General features: G+C 44.0%; 1 long non-coding RNA gene across 1 annotated transcript in view; it reads right to left on the reverse strand.

The window, feature by feature from the left end:
* Positions 1-19,076, reverse strand: part of LOC120836694 — a 32,096-nt gene extending 13,020 nt beyond the window's left edge. The window contains exon 1 of the long non-coding RNA XR_005714721.2: positions 18,940-19,076. This is a non-coding gene — a long non-coding RNA (uncharacterized LOC120836694). The remainder of the gene's footprint in view (positions 1-18,939) is intronic.
* Between the last annotated feature and the right edge of the window lie 4,038 nt (positions 19,077-23,114).

Below are 23,114 nucleotides of genomic sequence, written 5' to 3' on the forward strand. Positions count from 1 at the left end.
TCCCAACACATCGTGGAGCGCGATTTAAAACGGGCGAAATAGCCGCAAACTAAAATCAGTCTCACGCAATAAATATTGCTGCAAAAAATAATTTCCTCGTGGAAAAATAGTTTTTTGACATGCTTGTCCCGATTAGACTGTCTAAAAAAAAAAAAAAAAACATTTTTTTTTTGCAGTTATTTTTTAAGGGCCTCCTCAGCAACTCTTTAATGCGAAACGCATGCGGAAGTGACCTCCGTAACGGGATGACTATTACGTTTGTTATTTTGTAGTTTCCCGGTCACGAAGCAAGTATTACAAGAATAAATAAGCAATAGTTTGTTATGCTAACTGTTCTCTTTAAAAAAAGTGAGGTTGAAGTTTAAGTGATTAAAATGTTTTTTTTTTCTTTTGGTGTTCTATTCCTAGTAGCACTGTTCTTTCGGCCAAAATTTGGTGTTTGTCTGATAATTTAGGGCTCTAAAAAAAGTACCGCCAAGTGTGACATTCTTTCACTTGAGTCTCTTGTCCTTAAATTGCAAACGAGTGCCGAAGTTATACTTTACTGCCTGTTTGTTTTTCTGTCATCGGGCATTCTCGTGTCAAAACTGCCAGACAAATGGCGCAATTATGCTTCACTGCTGGTAGTTACGTTCATAGTACGTTACATCTTTGGCTCAACTTTGGCAGTTTGGCAATTACATGGCGAATCATAAAAGCCATAAAAAAGTAAAAGAAGAGACCTTGGCACTAGGAGTAAGGCCGAGTGAGGCCGATAGAATTGCCAAACTGGGACCATGTTAAAGTCCGTGTATACACTTGCGTTTCCTTATGACCTAGTGCCTTAAAGCTTATACAATCTCTTAGGAGAAGTGAACATACTGACACGCTGGCGCCAACTATCAGCTGACCCCGGGACTTCTTTTAGCTACAACGAAGATTTTTGCCAGATTTTCGGGAACAGATGTACGTACTATCTTCGAGAAACAGTTATTTGTAACATTGTAAAAAATTTTTTAGGCCATAAAAAAAAATGATGCGCGAAAAGAATAAGAAATGTGCAGATACTAAAAGTGGTCGACGGCTACCAGACGGATGACGCTAGTTTGTTCTCTCGCAGTAGCATATTTTCGGAGGTTTTAAGGCACACGGTCCTAAGGAGTCGCAAATGTGTGCACGGGTCTATTGAAGCCTTTTTCTAGAGTACTGCCTGGGAGTCACAGAAATACGTTCCAAAGCACTCCGCCAAGCTCTCACCCGAGGACGGCTCGAACACGATGGGGAGGGTTCCTCCAAGGCCAAACGGCGACGCTGTGTATGTAGGTGAAGTTTTTCGGCAGAATAGCATCAAGGCGCCCGTTCGTAATCTCGGTTTTGAATGACTGCAAAAGTCGGGACGTAAAGCAGTTCAGTTGCAAACCCGGGCGACAAAGACAAACCAGAAACGCCTGAGAGACAAATTGCGCCGGGCGTCCTTAGCGGTACCACGCGAACTGTGTATATCACCGATCTAAAAACAATGACTATACCAGAAAAAAAAAAATGTTTGGTCAACTGGAGGGAAGGGGGCATTCGAGTAACTCTGTGCGGAGCCGAGTATCGCAACGGTTTAAATTTTTTAAAATTAAAGTACTGCGGGAGAAGCGACCGTCGCTCCTGTAGGGGACCCGACGGCGGCGACATGAGGCGGCGGTTCGCCGCTACTGCACCGGCGGCCCCGCGCATGCGCCGTCGTGCTTCTCCCGAGTCCCTCGAAAGCGCGCGAGCGCTGCGTTTTTGGTCGTCCTGCATTCTGCATGCTTGTGCACGGCCGTTCAGGTCGAAACAGCGCTTGCGTCATAGAATGACCATATAACACATGTGTAAGCGGCACACGCAATGTTCGAACGTTCAAAAAGCTCCCTGCTCGTCAGTCTTCAGCGTAAGATCTACATTTCCCTAGCTCACACCAAAAATATATACAAGGCGTCACAAAAAAAAAAAAGAAAATTTACAGAGTTTTTTTTTTTTTTTATTGCAAAATTAAACTAGGAATTGCTGAAAGCTCATCCTCCGCCCAAAAGTAGCGTTAGAGGTCAACACCAGATGCCAAAGTTTCAGCCCGATCCGATACCTTATTCATAAGTTACGTGAATTTCTGAAAAGTTCTGTGCGAAAATGGAGCCCATTTTTGCCCGTTCTCGGTTTCTGGTGCCATAGAACCAGATGTATTCGAAAACTTTGTCGGCCACCATTTTCCCATTTAACTTTTCAGAAAATCACCTATAGCTTTTGAATAATAAGGTATCGGATCGGGCAGGAAACTTTGGTATCTGGTTGTGACCTCTATGCTACCTTTGGGCGGAAAATGAGCGTTCGGCGATGCCTATAGTCTGTTTCATACTTAGCGTGCAACGCTGTCAAAGCTAGTGGCGCGAGTGTGGGGCTTGAACTCGTTGATCATTTCCACGAGTTCTCGCGTAAACAAAACCATGGATGAAGCCACGCGCTCGCGCCAGTAGCTTTGACAGCGTTGCACGCCAAGTAATAAACAGAGTATAGTTTATTTTTTCGGTAAAATAAAACGTCTAATTTTTTTTTTTTTTGTGACATCTGTCTCGTATTAAATTAGGCACTCCGCAAGGCCGCTTCACCGCAAGCACTGTGGTCACATTTGCCGCACGTGACCCATTCTCCGTCAATGAGGAGCTGGTGACGAAAAGTAAAGGAAGGCTATACCCTGGCTCTGCCATGCTGTGTTTTTCGCCATCCCTAAAGAATGCCAGAGTAGGGCGCTCATTCGGCAAGAGTGGCGCGTTAGCATTGGAGTGGAGCTTCTGCTCCATTAGTAAGAACATGACTCACGGCAGAACGCTGACACAGCAGTCCTGTCTAATCTAAGCCCTACAGTCGCCTCTTTGAGTGACGCTGGAAAATGCAGCACTAACCTCCCAATTCAAGAAGTCTCCTTTCTTTAGATCATCACCTTTCCTCTCGTAAGGGGGTGCACTTACGAATCATGAATAAATTTATCTTATATCGGCTCCTTTAATATAACGTTTTCTTACTTTTTCCCTTGTAAACTGAAGGAAGCGACGTAGCTACCTTTGATGTTTCCTTTCAGATTTCAAGATGGCGACATTTTGGGCTCTTGGCGATTTTTTACACGTCGCTGATTACTGAAATAGTGTGCAGGAATAGGGGCAGTAGAGTAAGCGAACTGCGCGTTTAATGGCTGTCACCACCAGCGGCAAAAGAATTCGACCGCGTTGCTTGCGTCAAGCCTTCAGCGCGGCCGCTGAGGGTATGGTGGGGCAGTGCACATCGTTCTCGTGTCAAGTTGGTTTTGGGGGCTCCGTTGCATGAATTAGTGAGATTTGAATTTGTGAATCGAATCAGCGGATTCAAATAAAAGTCTGATCTGAAGCGAAATTGCGAAGGAGTTTGATCTTGCTGTTATACAATGTACACCGAATCAACGGTAAGTTCAGGAATGCCAAACTTTAACCAAGACAGTCAGCTTCCTTGAGGTAGGGCGGTGTGGTCCTGGTCCGGATGGTGACGACCGATGATGGTGTTCGCCCGATGGAAGCCCCCGGGAAGTCGAATATAAAAAAGTAAAAGCTGTTCGATCCCACTGAACACATTAGGGCGTTGGTTGGCTTCACAGTGGCGAGTGTGGACACGTTGATTACGAAACAAAACAACATATGAACTCAACAGTGAGTTAAAATCACAAAATTAACCCCATACCTTTGTCCCTAGCCTCCCAAAATCGAAATGAACTCAAACCCCGAGAACCCTCTCTGCCCTCCTTTTGTAGACTCTTTGGGGCCTCCTTTCCCCCAGGGACCGACCAATCCCTTCAAATTCCACCACTCCCACGAGGTACACTGTTGCCCAATGGTCGGCGAGCTGTCAGCCTGGCTTCTCGAATGATTGCCTGCATTTTTTCTAGTCTGGCTGCATGGCGCTAACAGCTAAGCTATTACATCGGACAAAAAGCGACAATTTGACACAAGCAGCTTCAAACGCGGGTCTTTTTCAAGAAACCAAGGAAAAAAAAACAAAAAAAACGAAGCTGTCATTTTAGTAATAAAGGTACCATTGTTGACTGCGGACAAACCAGATGTAGACTGTGGATGAGTGGTAGCAAGCCTCGCCGCGTTGAAGATCATTCGGCGTAAAAAGTATTGGACGCCTTCCGACGTCGAAAGATTGTGTGTGATTTTTTTTTTTTTTTACTCCGTGTTCTCCGACCACTTCCAGAACACCGGTGAAGTTAATGTGAAGAGTCATGCTGTTCACCGAATGTCGCCGTTTTGAACTCAGAAGATGCTCATGCCAGGTAAGCTGGTGGCAAACGTGACAGGACCAAGCAAACAAGATGCAGAAACGAATAGAAACAGAGTGCGACAGCATCCAACGAGGTTCCTGATGAACACAACCTCACAATGAGCTTGCAAGGCAAACAATGATGTAAGTCTCGAGCTCTTTTCAGCATTAACTGCGTAGGAAAGACAACAATGAACGGAATACGTTGAATTGCTTGCGTACACGTACGAAAGCCATCTTTATATTGCAATCCAGCCCCAACGACGTATGAAAGTGTTAATAATAAAATATAAACAAGTATTAGGTCAATTTATTCTTATTTAAGCTGTTCTGCTATTTTCTTTTATTGGGTAGACAGTTTTTCTCATCGAGTATCTCTTAACTCGTTTAACCTCTTGATTGGAACTTTAGGCTCACATTCGATCTCTTGACTCACGTTGAACAAGTCAAGATTCAGGAGATTTAATTTTAACTGTCAACTCATCTTCACCTTTACAACGCAGCTTACATTGGCTTCACAAATATATTCCGGTACTTGCGATGACATAGTGCAGTGTTACGATATTGTAGTACAAAAACCTCGTTCGAGGACACGAAACACCGCCTTATAGCAAACTTTTTTTTAATCTCACCCAAAAAACAAGACAAAGAAAAACTTGAGTGGATATTAGCCTGCCTATACCCCCTTATCCAATACCAAGTCTGTTTGAGGTAAACCAAATCCACTGTAATGACACATTTCACATATATTCCGTTTCGCTATGGGTATGAGTAGATGATAAGCTACAATAGCGAGTGCAGAGCTTTGCGGGCCTTCTATGCACACGCGCTCGTAAAATAAATGCACCGTTACAAAAATGTTTGTAGGATCGGCTTTGTTTAAACTTAGGGTAAAACAAAGTAGCCGTTGGCGAAACGTTCACAGCTCGTCGCCTTCTCAAGTTAGCCGTAGCGCCGACTCAAAGAAAAAGAAAGTGCGAGCGATTTGAGCGTTGTTCCGAGACCAATCGATATGCAGCTAATGCGAGGACAAAACACGCGCATTATAGTTACTCTTGAACTCGGCATTCTCAGTTTCATATGTGTGGTGTCGTAAAGCACTTTCGATCTCCAAACAATTGCTAAAATATCTGTGTTGAGTGTCTGTTGAGCATGCTGAAACCAAATTGCACGCTAATGTCGACACCCGTCTACTTTCATCCCTCCTTTGCTCAGCGAAGGAACCCTTTGTCTGCTCCTGAACTAAGGAAAGAATGAAATGTACTTTTAAAACGAAATGGCCCCTTTCCTTAAGTGAAGCCATTTCCTCTCCTTACGTAAGGTGAGGGAACGTAGAAAGCAAAGGGCGGTTCTTGAATTCGGAGGTCAGTCTTTTCTGCATAGGAGCTACGGGCACTCCCCGCATTTAGAGTGCGTAATAAACCCAATCCAAGCATTTGATTATTTCTAGCCGACCACACAACGAAAAAATGTAGAGTCAAAAAACAAAAAGAAAAAAAACCGCCGGAAACCACATGATTTTAAAGATTAAAAGCTCAAAACAACGAAAGGACGAAGAAGAAACACACGCGACAGAGACAGGTGCTAACACCTTCTAACCTTTTAAGTAATTATGAACCAACTATCGCAAACCAAAGTCTTAATGCAGAATACAAGTCTGTTATCAGACTGACTCGCGCAGAGCCGGTCTTCAGACGCCCGCGCCCTTTCCTTATTTGGAGGGCACGCATTCCTTTTGAACATGCCTTAGACGTGTGCGTTAAAGAAGAACAAATACTAGAAGAAAGATATGAAACGACACACATTTAATATAGATGCCAACTTCCGTCAATATTTTTTTTTTTTTAATTTGGGATAACGACCGTTTTCAAATCATTCAGTGTCCCTGATTAAAAGTTTTTTTTCCTCCTTTCTTTTCAGTTGCGTTCAGTTTTGTAAATATCGTGGCTAAAAGCAGACTTGTACGCAGTTCAACTACTCTACTCAGGTTACTGTAGTTTAACTACTTTTCTGAGTAATTTAGTGACTTTCAATTACATTTTGATAGCGATAATTAGAAGTGTACTTTAATTACTTTTTCCGAGTAACATCTACTCAACTTACAAATTACTTTTGAATTTTGACGGTAGGTTTGCTGGTCAACAAACATTCCTGCATAAAAATAGAAAGGATGTTGGAAGATCTGCTAATATTTGCCAAGAGGGGGAAGAATGTGGCCTAGGCAAGAAGGGGGGAGAGGGGGGAAGTAGTTTGGAAGGTCTGAAATCCTCTAAAATGTTTACGAGCTCCCCACAGCAAGAAACTTGGTACGAGGCGCGGGGAACAGACAGGTACGTCGCAAGTGAGGCCCAGTAAATGCGGGATTAGCGCCGAAGACTGGCATTTCTTGGTGTTCCGGAGCTCAAGGAGTCTGGCGATTCAAAGAAAGGGTCTGTCCCCGGGCTTCTCCCCGACGTAGGAAATCTCGCCCACTGCAGGAGGCGTACACACTGCAGCCTCACTCAGAAGAGTCAACAAAATGCAGCATCCGCTGTGAAGCCAATATGGTGTTCCTGTAGTTCGTGCTGTGCTTGAAGGATTGCGTGCTAAAGGGCAACGGAAAGGGGACCTCTTTGCGTTGCCTTTCCTCCCAAAACTCAGCACATGCAGGTCTTCCAAGATTCGACCATCGTTCGAGAACCTTTAAAATTCCCTAAATGTTTTGTTTTTTTAATCCAAAAAAACAAGCTGAATTGAGAAGTACTTTAATACCCGTGCCCAGTGTTGGACAAAATAATCGATAAAAGTATTTAAGTTACTAAATACCTGAGTCATAAAGTATTTAAAATACTACTCGAGTTACTTTCACTGTAAAGTATCTTGAGTAGAGTACAAATACTTAGAAATGTATTTCAGTTACTTTTGAAGATACTTCCGCATTGCTTAATTTGTATCGACGTCGTTGACAACGCTAATTATGCAGCTACGCAAATCTGGGTTATCAGAATGGTTTATTAGCACGCAACAACACAAAACGAAAAAAAAAAGTATCGTAGGGCTATTTTATGCAGTCCGACTATAAGATAAGGATATTGTCACGAATGATAAATGATGAGGCGGCGAATAACTGAAGAAACTAAACGTATAATGGGGCGCACTTGTTCCCAAAACAAAAGAGAGAAAGACTAGCGTCGCAGGCGTCGATCTCGGCGAAACAGCAGGATCGACCGCCGGGGCGAGGCTGACCCCGGACCGCCACTCGGAGCACCTTTTGTACCCGAGTGGGTTTCTGGAACATTCGGCGTAGAAAGTTCGGCGCGTAGAACATTCGTAACTCGATCAGACGACAAAATTCTCGAACTTACCAGAATGTCAAGTTGAAGAAATAAATAAAAGAAAAGTCCGCTTTCTGGTATCGAACCCGGAGCCTCCGCGCGACAGCCAAGCGCGGTAACCATTAGGCCACGTGCTAGCTGGGCAACGCACGTGGCAATAGGGAGTTTTCGTAGACCGTTTCCCGCAACGCTCTCCCCAACGAGCTACGCTAGCCGGAACTCTACAGTCAAGGCCATCATCGCGCCGGCGCAGTAGCGGCTGCTTCGTTGCGGAGGGCTTAGTGGAGGAGGAAACGCGGTCTACGAAAACTCCCTTATAGCACTGACAGATATTACAAAACATTTCTGGGACAACAAGAAAGAGGTCGCTTGGGGAAAAGATCAGACCGTGGCGCCCTAAGCGGTTAACTTTAGAACTTGATGGATGGGGACGACAAATACAATGGTTCAGAGCTCGGCTGACTTAACCGAACGCGGCGTCAGCGTTCGGTTGGAGTTCGTGTTCTCCGGTGAGGGGGAGGAGGGGCTCTTTTGTTACCACTCCGGCCTGCATGAACAATGCAGCATGCATCCTGCCCAGCTCGGCACAAGAGCCAAAGTGAGTCAAGTTCGCATCCTCTGACGACCGCTTTCGGGGGAGATCCGGCACTTAACGACACTTCACTAACTGGTGGTATTTTTTCATTACACTATGCCCCGCGCTCTACTAAAAAAGATGACACGAACGAGCCCACAAGGCCTCGGGGCATGTGCACAGGCCTTGTGTTGGGTAAACACCGAGGTGTGGGGGTGACAAACGGGTCAGAGCGCTTTGCCAATAGTGACATCGCTGAATATCACATCCTGCGGCGCACTTTAGACGCATCGTTTTAACTACAATCCATATTCCCTATACGGGGAGTTCGCTATAAACGAACTTGGGACACGGATATCAGTGAATGGATAACTAAGAGAACCCACATAATAGCCACGGCAGTGGTCGCACCTTCTTCAAGTAGGTTGCGTTCGGAAAAGCACTCAACGTTGGGGGACACTTTGTTGGCGTTTTGAAAGGTCACCCAGCTCCTAGTTTGTTTCCTGTACTGTTCTCTGCTTATCAATGTTCGCTTACAGTGTTCGCGAGAGCAATAAATGCCGGACTGACAACACAAAAAAAAACCTCGACGTTTTGCTTTAGCGGGGTCAATTATACAAAAAGCAAAACAAAAATGTCTACTTTTTTGTGTGTGTCCACTTGTCATTTTCTTCTAATTGTTATTTCTTGGCGCTTAAGTCTGCATTGTTCTCATAGGTCGTATCCCGGTCTGCTTGCGCCTCAGGGTGGCATCTTTACTTCGGTAAAACCACACCTTTGGTTTGAGGATTTTTTCGGGGGAAACTTCGTAGAATCAAAAGGCGCCTTTGGGAAGGCGAGGGGAGAACCTTCATTGTACGAACTTTGGACTGAAATATGAGTCACAGCCGGCAAAAAAGCGATATTTTCACGAGCTCAGTTAAGGTCACCGTAGCTAATCGGAGCTAGCAACAGGATTCGGTTGCTCAAAAGAATGTTCATGTTTGCCCTTGCCACGCCCACCCCACTTCATACCGAGAAACTCGGAAAATGGCGGAATGTCAAAAATGTATTTAAATAATGAGTACAAGGTACTCGGAATTGTAATTAAAATAGAGTATTAAATACTCTCCATCAAAGGTATTTGCAAGATACCAAGATACTCCAAAAAGTATTTAAGTTACAGCATCTTGAGTAGACTATTTGAGATAGGCGCGAGTCTGCCCGTGCCACACGGGCAACTCGAATGTCATTTACAACGAATGACATTTGAGCGGACGGCCAATCAGCGCGCGACACTCCACGCGTAGCGCATTCCACGTGCGACAGATTGCGAGCTGATTGGCCGATCACACAAAATGTCATTCGTTGTAAATGGCATTCGAGTTTCCCGTACGGCACGGGTATAAGCCAATGCTACTTAAAGTACTATTTCAAGTAGTATTAAAAACTTGTACTTTACTTGAAGTACAGTATCTGATTTTGTACTTGTACTTTGCTACAGTGTGTTCGCTGGTAATTTCTGAAGAAAGTAAAATTGCCGACTTCAAAGTACATGTCCTAAATTCGGAAACAAAAAATGGTGTATCGTGATGTGAAAACGCCCTATCCTCCTTCGAGACGTCATCTGGTCATTTCTCTGAGTAAAGCATTGGCGGCTAAAAGACTGATACAAATAAGTGCCTTATAGGTGTACTGCGCTAAATATTTCGTCGGTGAGAGTAATACAACTACTCTGTGGTGACTTACCGTTATCCAATACTTGCCGCCATTTCCGAAAAAAACTGACGCTCCCCCGATTACCCCTGGAGCAATACATACCAGTTAAAATAAAGTTAAAAACAAATGAAAGACGTTTACAACACCCTGTAACGCCGAATTAGAGCGCAGCTATTGAGGAGGAGGAAGGATATTTGAGTAGCTTAGACATGTTTGGCTCAAAGTTTGGTTTCGGGCATGCAGGGCGAAACCGAAACTATCTGCAGGGGAGGGACAGCAACGCTAGCTTCGTACGATTTACCTGCACCTCGTACACCGGTGCAGAAAAGTGTAGGGCGGCGTACTTCCGGTCGTATCTCAATACACATACCGGAAGTACGCTGCTCTACCCTTTTGAGCACTGGTGCCGGTAAATCGAACGAAGCTACTGATCATCAACGGTGCGGCTATGGTGCCTGGAACCCGTCTCCGACTGGTGTCTTTACCGCGCCCCAAAAAGTGGTCCCTCGATTTTCGTCTGATGACGTCATAGAAGTGGCATGCTCTCGCCGGTCGCGATCCTGGTGGTGTCTTATCATCGGTGGTTGATGTGGCCAGACGCCTCTCCAACTTTACAGACCACGGAAGCTTAGGCAGCCATAAGTTGGGACGCCGCGACGACAGCGACACTCGGGTTCGCCCGTGTTTTTCGACAGCATTTCTTCGACCCAACACCAGGATCGCGACATCCGACAGCAGGCCACTCCGGTTTTTGCGACGTCATTTCTTGCCACATGATGTATAGAAGGAATGGGACGCTAAACACACCAGTCGAAGACGCACGCCAGGCACTGTAGTAATGCGGCGACGACGTCACGTGTGTGCAGCGCTACGCGGTACGGATGGCCGTTGACCTCGCCAAGCTATCAATTTGAAAAAGTAAGGTTGGCTGCTTCTCTTTTAGGCCTTCGCGTCGTACATATACAGAATATTAAAAAAAAACAGTTGTCGCGGATAAAGCTGGAGGCTAAAAAATGAAAGCCGTTTAAACTCCCTGTAACGCCGAATTACAGAGAAGCTCTTGAGGAGGAGGAGGGAAGAGTACTGAGGGTCACGTGTTCTCGGGGGGGGGGGGGGGGGGAGGCCACGTGGTTTTGAGGTTCACGGCACCTGGGGAGGTCACGTGACTTGAGAGGGTCACGTGGGGGGTCGCGTGACCTCGGCGGGGGGGGGGGGGTCACTAGGAGAAACTTTCCCACTAGATTTAGCGGGGAAATTTTCCCGCTAAATTTAGCGGGGGAATTGGGGAATTTGCTCATAATGTACCGTGCGGTTACGCCGACGGCGACGGCGACAGCGACGCCGCTCAAGCCAGAAATCGGCGCCTAAGAGCTGCGCTCTAAAAGCAAGTTCCACGCGCCGTCTATTTGAACAAAACAAAAGAAAAAACAAAAGGGCGTTTGGTGTTGGCAACTGGGTGCCGGCCATGATAGATGTGCAAAGCGTATAGCCTGGCTGCATCGCTATATTCCTGTTTCTTGCTCTCGGAACTGAAAATCAATTGTACACGTAAGAGAGGAAGTGAATGCGCTATTAGCATACGATTGAGCGGCATGACATTCACACGCTGCACAGCCGTTTGAAGGGGCATGTTCCTCGATTTGAGTGCAATGAGAACAAGAGTTCGAGCTCTTCTGGGGTAGCTGGCTACATCGCTAGGTTAACTTAAACGTGAAAAACTTGCATGTCGCGTTGTGTAGAGCGTTCGTTCTCCGCTCAGCAGACGCTACTTTCTGGGGCCATTCACGACACTATGTATTTGGCGTGTTCATGCTGTGGTGTCGTGCAGGCAGGCACAACTTGACTGCGTTGTTTCCGTACAAAACCACTACTATAAAAAGAAATAATAGGACATACTGGAGGCTCAGGAAAAATGCCAATACAAAAAAAAAGAGAAACGCGGGAAGCAGCTCCCTAATTACTACTTTACACAACAGAAAAAAAAAGCATAGAATATGAACCAAAGCACTACACTCCGTGTCACCAGTCGCGTGCAGTTCAAGTAAAGGCATGTCCACGTGAAGGGAGAAAGGGCAAGCACTAGGAAGGCTAGGAACAAGGAAAGAAACAATATCTCTTGTCTAACGTTCCTAGTGCTATTCCTTTCTCTATCGACCTCCTATCCCGTTCTGCCTTCCCAGTGCTAGCCCTTTCTCTCTTGTCTGGCGTTGCCTTCGCCTTTACTGCACACAACTAATGACACGGAGTATAGTTTAGGTCGCAGCCCACTGTTGCTTCACTAGCAGCTAACCCACTGGTCGCCTGCCAAACAGCAGCTGCTGGCGTCTTTGATAATCGTGTTAGGGGAGTACATGGCTTCATTTTAACGTAATGTTTCGGCTGTCATATTTTGAGCCGCTGAAGTGATAACAGTAATTTAATTTGTTTTAATTTTTGAACGCAGTTGCCCTTGTATAATCCACTTTAAATAACCAAGGCCTAAACACATTAAAATTTATAGTATTTATAGCAATTGTCTACTCCAACCATCAGTCAAACAATTACTTTATAACTACAGCCAGATACATCAATAAATTTCTTTAGCATAAGATACTGCGCACTTCATTTATTTTAATCTTAAATATTTTATTTTTATTTTGCGTGGGTGCGCGCAGAATTAGCAAGTAGTAAACATCATAGTGCGCTCTGGAGTTTACTATTTTTTTATTTATAATTATTTTACCCTTCTTTTGGCTAAAGTGTGATTGCTGGTTAAGTTACTGCTGTGACTTGAAGATCCTGCACAAAATTTTAAAAAGATACTTAGGGAAGAGCCTCCAATGTCTCTTCGTCTTACCACTTTCTTCTGGTGCTAGTGAAATTTTGGTGTTCTGCTGTATACTGCCCTGCAAAGTTACACTTAACACGTAAAGACGTAAACTATGAGATGTTATCACAGACATGTAAGAGCATGAAGTACTTGTAAAAGCGCAGACTAACAACTGTTTATTTTTCGTTTCTTCATCTTCCTTCTTTATACCTTTGTTTTAAAGGATGAAGATTGCCTCATAATCTACGGAATTGAAAATTAATGTTTTTGCGGGCAAGTGTAGACAAGGTGTTTCAGGTGACGGATATATGCTGGAGTTTAGATGACGTGCATGTACCTGAGAAATCGTGGAAAGGACTGGGACGATTAATGTCTCTTCTGTCTTCTGTAGACAGTTGGTATTTCTGCTATTTTGTGTTTATGTCGTTGCCACCCTGGAGCTGATTTTTTCCCTGTTGTGCTGCGGGAGTTTTTAGGCAGTTCTATTTTTTGTTTTAAAGCTATTTAGGGTTCACTGATGCACGTGCCATGCCTTCCAGAAGCCACGTGAAAAGCCTTCATGATTTCGCGCTTGATCCTGTCTTGTGATCTATCTAAGATGGTTCTGATTCTAAGAAGAACTTCGCAGCTTCATCTTGCACAGTGTGCTGCGAGGTTACTAGATGTCTGCAGCTGTCCGCACGCGCATTTGTGCTGTCTTAGTCTCTCATTTATACATCTCCCCGTTTGTCCTATGTATTGTCTCGGGTGGTGACCAACAACCAATAAATAAACAGGAAGAAATAAACGTTTAATGTAGCGAACTTGTGCCAAAAATAAAAGGTGTACTAAAGATAATAACAGAGCGTCGCCGGCGTCGAAGTCGGCGTAACAGCAGAGTCGAACGCTGGGGCGAGACTGACTGCAGATCAGCACGCGGAGTCCCTTATGTACGTTGGGTTCTGGCACAATAGGCCTAGATTGCTCGGCGAATGGAACATTCGGAACTCGATCATACGAGAATGTTCTCGAACACACTAGAACGCAGTGTAGAAAGAACAAATGAAAGAGCATTCCACTGACTGGAATCGAACCCAGACTTTCCGCGCGACAGTCAAGCACGGTAACCACTCGGCCACGTACGCGGTCGCTACCCGACGAGCGTGGCAGTATGATCTTCCACACGTCAGTGGTATCTTGTATACAACTCCTTCAGTGCAGCCAACGAACTTGTGTTTGTGTTTCACCTTACACGATGCTTGACCTTTTGTGTTGTTTTCCGGTTCATTCACCTTCTTACATAAACCTTTTAGTTTAACAGGGGCCAATAAGGCCACTCTTACCTCATGTTTTCCTGCGATTTTTTTTATCCTATGCGAAAAATTGTGGATGTATGGCAGCACAACCACTGTCTTTTTTTTTTTTTCAGTAGTCATCTCATTGGTTTTACTTTTACTTGTGTGTTTATGAATTTTTCCGCTATGGCCACCATTATCGGTTCTGGATGACCGCTCGCTTGTAGTCGGCTTATATGTATTTGTAGACCATCCGACACTCTGTGGAAACATGATTTTCTTATGGCTTGCAGACATATCCTGAGGCGACACTCCTCTTTAGTATCTTTGAGTATCCTGAGTCGAATGGCAGTATTCCCTTTTCTCCCTCGTCTCATACATCCAACACGTGTGCCCTTCCCCAAATGTCATTTTGATATCCAAAAACTGTAGGCTGCCTCTATGCGGTAATTCGAATGTGAATTCCAGTCCTCTCTGTAGTTCTCTGAGCTTCTCTATGAATTTTCGCACATCTCCTTCGTCATTTTGTGCATCAGAAAGCATACCAAAAAAAATCATCTATTAAAGCATTAAAAAATCATACAAAACAGTCAAAAAGAATAGTACGGCTTAAAAAGATTCCGCTGCACAACAGGGCGAACATCAGCTCCAGGGTGGTAGCAGCATAAACACAAACACCAGCAACACCAACTGTCTGTAAATGACAGAAAAGTAATTAAACGTCCCAGTCCTTTCCACGATTTCTCAGGTACATACGCGTCATCTAAACGCCAGCATATATCTGTCCCCTATAACACCTTGTCTATACTTGCACGCAATGACAATTTTTTCGATTCCGTGAGTTATCAGGCAATCTTCATCCTTCAAAACAAAGGTATGAAGAAGGAAGAAGAAGAAACGAAAAATAAACATTTGTTAGTCTTCACTTTCACAAGTACATTATGTTCTTAACCCTCTTTCATGTTATCTCATAGTTTACGTCTCTATGTGTTAAGTGTAACTTCGCAACGCACTATACTTCAGACTCAAGAAAAAATTAAAGCCGTTTACAAATCCCTGTAACGCCGAATTGGAGCGCAGCTCTTGAGGAGGAGTAGGGAAGGGTACTGAGGGGGGTCACGTCACCTGCGGGTAGTCACGTGACCCCGGGGGGGTCACGTGGTCTCGGGGGAGGGGGGGGGGGCGGGGGGTCTCGTGACCTCGGGAGTCACGTGACCCCCCCCCCCCCGGTTACGCCGACGCCGACGCCGACGCCGACGCCGACGCCGCTCAGGCTGGAAACGGGCCCCTAAGAGCTGCTCTAAAACCAACTAGCCCAAATCCAAGCATTGTTAGGCTTCATTTCGAGTGCATCGGGCTTACATGTTTCTCCATCACATGCTCTTCAACGCATTTCATGTTTTCATCAGATATATCGAGGGGGCAAAATGTAGGACACGCATACTGACATACGCCCTAACCCACGGGGCGTCAGCACCTGTTCTAATTTACCTGTTTGGAAGGATGGCACCAGCAGAGGCAACAGTAAGGCGATGCTGCAAGAGGTTGCCAGTACGTTTTTTCAAGCTCAACATCAGGAGTATCTGCGACTCATCTGTTACGCCAGCACAGGCCAAGATGATGTAGAAATACTTTCTGAATATAGCGGAAAATTAGGGTGACAGTCAGTGGAAGTCATGTTTCAACCATATGCTGAGAAAGGGAAAAAGGAAGAATAACGGAAATGAAAGGATAATCAATATGATCAACCTGACAATTCCAAAAGTGACCTCCGAGACATTAGGGAAGGGTCCCAAATACACAGTACAGCCGAAGGCAAACACAGTAGACTTGATCGGCATGGCACGTGATGTTGCAAGGAAAGTTACGGAAGGAGAGAGAGAGAGGAGTGCTTAGAAGGGCATGCAGGAGGTTTCCGACAAACAAGAAATTGCCAGGCAAGCAGGCTTGAACACCAACAACACGTTACTACGGCTCAGAAGAAACAACTGCCGCCTCCTGCTGGCTGACAAAACAGGAGAATTTGTCATCTTGGAACAAGGGACGTACGAAATTAAAGCGCAAGAATCCCTGGAAAAGAAAGTTCAAGGTACGGAAGGACATGAACGAAAGAAGTAGGAAAAACGGAAGAGGACAAGTAGCACGAGAGGGTGAAAAATTAGTCTTCAACTCAATCGCAAAAAAAGTTAAAGAAAGCCAGGAACCATGTCCAAATCCATTATTTGCTGTAAAGACGCACAGGGAAGACAGCCCATTCAGTGTGATAGTGGAAGAATAAAGAGCCTGGCAGCTTGTGATCGCTAAGGAATTGCAGAAACACCTGTTACATCTCCAAGTATACGATCCATTCTTAGTACGCAACTCAGAAGACGTGATCAAATTTTTTAAAGTAATATAGCCCATCACCGCCTTTTCAGTGGACGTAAAACATATATATTACAAAATCCCACAAGAAGGAGCACTAGAGGAAATGGAAGAATGCATCGACACGTAGGGTACATTAAAGTTTCAAAATCACAGTGGGATTGGCACAAAGGATTTCTAGCGTCTCATACGAACCTACGAACCTATTTATGCTCCCTACACGTCATGCTAGACGGGAAAGTACACTAACAGACAGAAGGCATATGCATACGTTCATGCAGAGCACCAGCATTATCCGACATATACCTCGCACGAGGCAATAAGACATTACATCAGTTTTTTTTTTTTTTTCCAGGAGAATGGAGTAGTGAGGGGTTTCAGATACGTAGACGATTTTTTCGTATGCTTTCCGATGAACAAAATGGCAAAGGATATGTGCACAAAAATCGTGCAGAAGTTCAAGGACGTACACAGAAAACTGGAATTCACATTCAATTTACCGGATAGAGGCAGCTTACAATTTTTGGATATCAACATGCCATTCAGGGAAAGAGACACGTGCTGGATGTATAAGACGAGAGGGGAAAAGGGAATACTGCCGTTCGACTCAGGATACTCAAAGATAGTAAAGAGGAGCGTCGCCTCAGGATGTGTCTTCAAGCCTTCATAAAATCGTGTTTCCACAGAGTTTCAGACAGCCTACAAATACAGAGAAGCCGACTACAAGCAAGCGGTCATCCAGAACCACTAATGGTGGCCATAGCAAAAAAAGGCATAAACACACTCACAGGCAAAGGTAAAACCTAGGAGAAGACTACTGACAAAAAAACAGTGGTTGTGCTGCCATACATCTACAATGTTTTTTATGTGATGAAAAATATAACAGAAAAGCATGAAGTAAGAGTGGCCTAATCCGTCCCTTTTAAACTAGAAGGTTTATGCAAGAAGGTGAATGAACCGGAAAGCAACACAAAGGTCAAGCATCGTGTAAGGTGAAACACAAATACAAGTTCGTTGACTGCACTGAAGCAGTTGTATACAAAATACCATTGACGTGTGGGAGATCATACATAAGACAAACGGGGAGACGCATAAATGACAGACTAAGAGAGCACAAATACGCTTTCGTGCAGCTGCAGGCATATGGTAACCTGGCAGCACACTGTACAAGGGCAGCTGAGAAGCTCTCCTTGGAACCAAAACCCTCTTAGATAGATTACAAGACAAGACCAAGCGCGAAATCATGAAAGCTTTCGACATGGCTTCCGAAAGGCATGACAAGTGCATCAGTGAACCCTCAATAGCTTTAAAACAAACAGAAATAGAACTGCTTAGAAAGATCCCGCAGCACAACAGGGTGAACATCAGCTCCAGAGTGGCAACAGGATAAACACAAATAGCTGCAACACCAACTTTCCACAAATGACAGAAGATACGTTAGTCGTCCCAGTCCTTTCCACGATTTCTCAGGTACATGTCCGTCATCTAAACTCCAGCAGATATCTGTAACCTAAAATACCTGGTCTATACTTGCCCGCAAAAACATGAATTTTCAATTCTGTGAATTATTAAGCAATCTTCATCCTTTAAAACAAGGAAGAAGAAGAAACGAAAAATAAACACTTGCTAGTTTGTGCTTTCACAAGTACGTCATCCTGTTAGCTGTCTTTCATATCATTTCATAGTTTAGCCTTTATGAGTTAAGTGTAACTTCGCAGCGCAGTATACCTCAGAATGACAAAGCAGAAAGCCCAAATACAAGAATTGTTGGAAATGTTATTGATAGGGAATTATAAGCGTCACTGACATCAAAGGCTATATTTGGCTCAGGAATAATATTTTTCAAAAGTTAGAGCTTTAGGTATCTGAACATATTTTCTTAATTAAATGCTTTTTATTTGCCTCAGATTAGCTGCAGTGATAGGAATTTTGTATGGCCGATTAAAACCGTTGAATATTCGCCAGTTGTTAATCCGACTGACATGCTACCTTTTTTTTTTCACAACACTTTATTTTGTTTACTCTGTATCTTGTGTGTCTTTCAATTGTGTGTGCTTAACCCAGTAGGCTTTTGAGCTGTTGCTTAGCACAAGAGAAAAATAAACATTGATTGATTGATCGATTGATTGATAACCAGCAAAATAAAATATTACAATATGACAGCTTTTAGCCCCAGTCGAACTGTTATTATAAAGCAGGCTAAAACAAATAAAGAGATTCTTGGGTTTCATCCAATACGAGACTCACAACCGTGTATTACATATAACACAGTAGTGTGTGCAATATATACATTCGAGATTGCTCCTTTGGTTCGAACATGTAATATTGAACGGTGTACAGACAGAGTGACAGAATATTGAAGAGCTCTACTGTGTTTTTTAAATTATTATTTAGACTGATTACCAAGTATTGTTAAGGCTGATGTACCATCGGTTATCCCATAAACTCTATAACCAATTGTCGCATGGAAGTCGCTTATATAAAATAATTAATAATAATAATGTTCTGCACCAAAACAATCCTATATCTTCCCTTACGTGCACAAGAGGAAGGAATAAAAAATCATGAAAGGAAAGGCAAACAGAAAAGTGTAGCTTAATCTAATGAGCTCACCTTTGTATTTAGGTTAAACCTGCCGTAGATCTCATCTGCCAACTCATCCCTCAGGTAATTGTTGAGGATGGCAAAACCGTCATACCACCGGACGATGTCGGTCTTGTTGAGATATTTTCTCATTGCGTGGGCGTACCACCACCAGTTGGCGTGATTAAAAATGATTCTGTATACATACTGCCCCCATAGTCCCACGTAATGGGTGGACTCTTCAATATCGTGCATTTCTTCTGCCGTTCGTTGATTTAATGTAGTGACATTATCTGAAACGAGATACAACCTATACAAACATGGGTCGGGTAGTGCTCAGTCCGTTACATCAAATCTGAGATACAAGCTATAACTTAGGCCTAGAATTAAAAAAAGCTGGTGGACGCTGCTCCGTATGCCCAACCAACGCACCATTGTTCACGGTTCAATTTCACAAGTCAAGATTTTTTTTCCTTTTTTTTGTTATTGGACAGACTGTTTACATAACGCAAATTAATTCGAAAACTATTATAATACTACGTTTCGGCGTAAACTCCGGTTGCAAAAGTACTACAGAGTGTTGAGGACAGCATCTGATCGTGTTGATTTGAGCGACGTAGCCTTTCTGTGTCGAACATCTTCGATCTGACCAGGGACACTAGCACGATACATCACAATTCGCTGGCGGGTAGCCACGTGAAAACAAACTTTTTATCGCGCGCACATTTTTCTAAAGCTAAACACAACTTACACACAAAAGCTGTCTTAATGAAAAAGGCGCCGATAGGATATTTCTCGAAACGAAATACATATTTCTTTTTGTATTCGGGTGTTTACACATAAATTAAGAGATTAAAGATTTGCTCATTAAACTTGGTTAAGTAGACAGGCACACCACACACACACACAAAAAAAAAGATTGACTGTGTCGGCAGGAAGGTGAAGAATGTCGTGATAGTTAAACACGCGTACTGTGCCGCGATATATTGTGCCAGCCTTTACAACGTTTGTCGAGTCACTCTTAGAGTAAGTTAGCCGAAAAACTGAAATACCCTATGTAAAGCGCGATTTCTAATTTTCTTTTTTTGGAAACATTTAAAATAAAATATGGCGGTGTACTGCTACGCGCGGTGGCCGTCATTGCTATTTGCTTTATTTTTTTAGCTCTACGAACATAAGATAGAAAGTTCACTAACACAATCACGAGGAATTAACTAAATGTTCGCTAACTTCTTAGCGTATGATTTCATGGGTCGCGTCACAATTGCAGTATATACGACAGTTATTACTGGAAGCGACGGTCACTGAGAGCAAAAGAAAATCGGGGCTTGGCTTTTTATGTTGACATTTTTGAGACTTTGGGTTGCTGAAAGCGCAAAAAGTTTGGAAGACGTTTACAAATATCTGTAATGCGAAATTAGAGCGCAGCTCTCGAGGAACAGGAGGGGAGGGTACGGAAGGGTGGGTATGTACATCCTCCTCCTCCGTGCCCACTCCTCCTCCCCTCATCATCCGTCTCCTCCCTCCCCTCATCTCCCCTCTGCCTCCTGTTTACTTTCCCCATTAGATTTAGTGGGGAAAATGACTTCGCATGAATTGGTGTCACGAAACCTATGAACAAATTCAGTTTCTTCGCTAGATTTAGCGGTCAAATTCAGTTTATCCGGTAGATTTGGTGGGAAAATTGACTTCGCGTGACGTGAACAACAATTCGATCCCCCCTACGTGACCTCAACACGAATTCAGTGTCCCGCTAAATTTGGCAGGGAATTCAATTTGTGTTGAGGACACGTAGCGGGGAATTGAATTGGTGTTGGGGGTCACGTGACGTCCATTCTTCATCTAAATCTAGCGGAGAAACTGAATTCCCCGTTAAATTTAGCAGGGAGTTGAATTCCTGTTGAGGTCACGTGACGTCAATTTTCCCGCTAAATTTAGCGCGGTTACGCCGACGCCGACGCCGCGAAACACGGAAACGGGCGCCTATGAGCTGGGCTCTAAATAGTTTAACCAAACTCGATGTTTTTTGGCTAGTCGAAGTACATGGCCCTAAATTGACAAATAGGTGTCAGAATTAAGCTTCACTGCTGGTTGTTTGGCTGATACGTGGCAACATTGTGCCTAAATTTCCGAGCAAGTTCTATACTACATTTCAGCTTAGCTCCAAGCAAAGCCGATGCTGCAAGCACGGGCCCGCTGTCTTGAACTGCGCCTCCATCTCACGAGCGCGCGTGCATGGCAGACCAGCGAAGCTGGATTAAAGTATAGAGTAATGCCTGGTTCAGACAGTTGCGTTTGACTGTGTTTGACTGCGTTGCGGCAGCGAGAAACCAGGACATCCAAGCTGTTAATATCGCGCGCCAAGATGATTCCTTGAATTGGATTCCACGCTTCATACGAAGCACAGATGTGCCGGTGACTCGCTTTAGGTTCTCGACGCAACGCAGTCAAACGCACTCAAACGCAAGTGTCTGAACCGGCCTTAAGGCTTCACTGCTGGTTGTTCGGTTCATACGTGGCATTTTTGGCTCGTGTCTCGCACATTGGCACTTATTTGGCGAACCAGAAAAAAAACAACTAAGTATAAACGTAAAAAAAGAAAAAATTATTCGGCCCTAACTAACGCCTTGGAGCAAAACACTATTATCCCCAAGTTAGACGCCTAGGATTGCCAAACTTGGACCAGGTTGGGCGTTTTTCTGACTTGCCGCCATGTTTTCACAAAGTTCCTAACAGCCGAGTTGCGCAATGGAGCTTAGCACTCACGGCATAACATCTCACTGTAGAATATATCAAACGCGTTAAATATTCACGATGATTACATGAATATTATGTGTGTCGCATCATTATTTTTTCCTGAGTGCTCTTTTTGGATTTGCATATAGTGAAATGGTACTTGAGCACCAGAGTGATGAAGCAGTAGTGCATGTACATGCTGTTCTTTTCGACGTCTAAAATATATTATTCATGTCTTAAAATGCCCTGTATGCCTGATATCTGAACCATCTGAATTTACGCACCACAAAAGTCGTTCTTCGAACTAACTCTGTGAAGCGGAGGGTGAATATAATAATAATCTGACTATTCCCCTGGCAGCTACAACAAACAAGACAAAAAAAAAACCTGGAAGGCGGTTCAGTGGAGAAAAGAAAGTCTTATACTGTAAAGAACAAAAACGAATGTGTAAAACGGTTCTGGACCACAAGGGTTTCAGCAAGGCCCATCGGCAGTCGGAAGACCTGCAACTACGCGCCTCAGGTTCACCTCAAGCTGATGACGCCACCGTGAAGCCTTCGAGTTGAGAAGACCACCTGTGAATCTCAACTGCCACCTCACTACCGATAAACGCTTACACTAAATGATTTGTATAAGCGAACTCTAAGAGGTGGGCTTTCATGTAATTTTACAAGTGCATTCTTATTTCTTTTTTTTCTTTTCTTTCCATATAAATCCTAATATTTATGTTAATTTTATGTGGCATTAAAATGGTTGACTGGCATTCATTTTTTGCCCCTCACACTTGCGAATCTGTCCCAATCACTACAGTAGTAAACAATGAGGCAGCAAAAACAAACACATATGTCACATTCCGAATGACCGTTAACCTGCTGTTTGTTGAGAGAACCTATGTAATCTCTTTAAAAAGAAGCCGAAAAGGCTATTAAAAAAAGTTACAGGTGAATTTTAGAGCATTTTCATCCAGTGAATCTGAATATTACGTTCGTTTTCCCTGTAGATGTGACTAACCATGAGAGAACACGAAGAACTTCCGACCAGTCGTTATTTCATACGCAGATTTTTTGGCCGCCAAGCGCGTGTCGCTCGTGTGGGCACTGAGTGCAATAGACCGATTTCACTAAGTGTTCGGCACATGCATGTCATCGCCATAACTTTAGTTCCCGGGAGGCAGACCGCCGCGCGAGCGAGGGTTCGTGCCTTTTCGTGCTCTACACGCGCAGAGTTCCAGAGAGGTTGTCGCACCCGAATAAAGACGAAAGTTCCATCGATGCTTTCTGGCAGCGGTAGCGTAGCACCCTAGCACTGATACCGGTCCTGAAGTCTTTTTTTTTTTTAACCTTTTGTTAAATATAGCAATAATTGCGTGCATAGCTTTGAGAAGCGCTGAGGATTCGCGAAAGCGGAGATTCTAAAAACTCTTAATATGACGTCACGCTCCGGAAAGGAGGGGCAACAGCGGCACTTTG

The sequence above is a fragment of the Ixodes scapularis genome, unplaced genomic scaffold, assembly GCF_016920785.2.
Source record: "Ixodes scapularis isolate PalLabHiFi unplaced genomic scaffold, ASM1692078v2 PGA_scaffold6__148_contigs__length_123643588, whole genome shotgun sequence".
NCBI classification, from domain to species: domain Eukaryota; kingdom Metazoa; phylum Arthropoda; class Arachnida; order Ixodida; family Ixodidae; genus Ixodes; species Ixodes scapularis.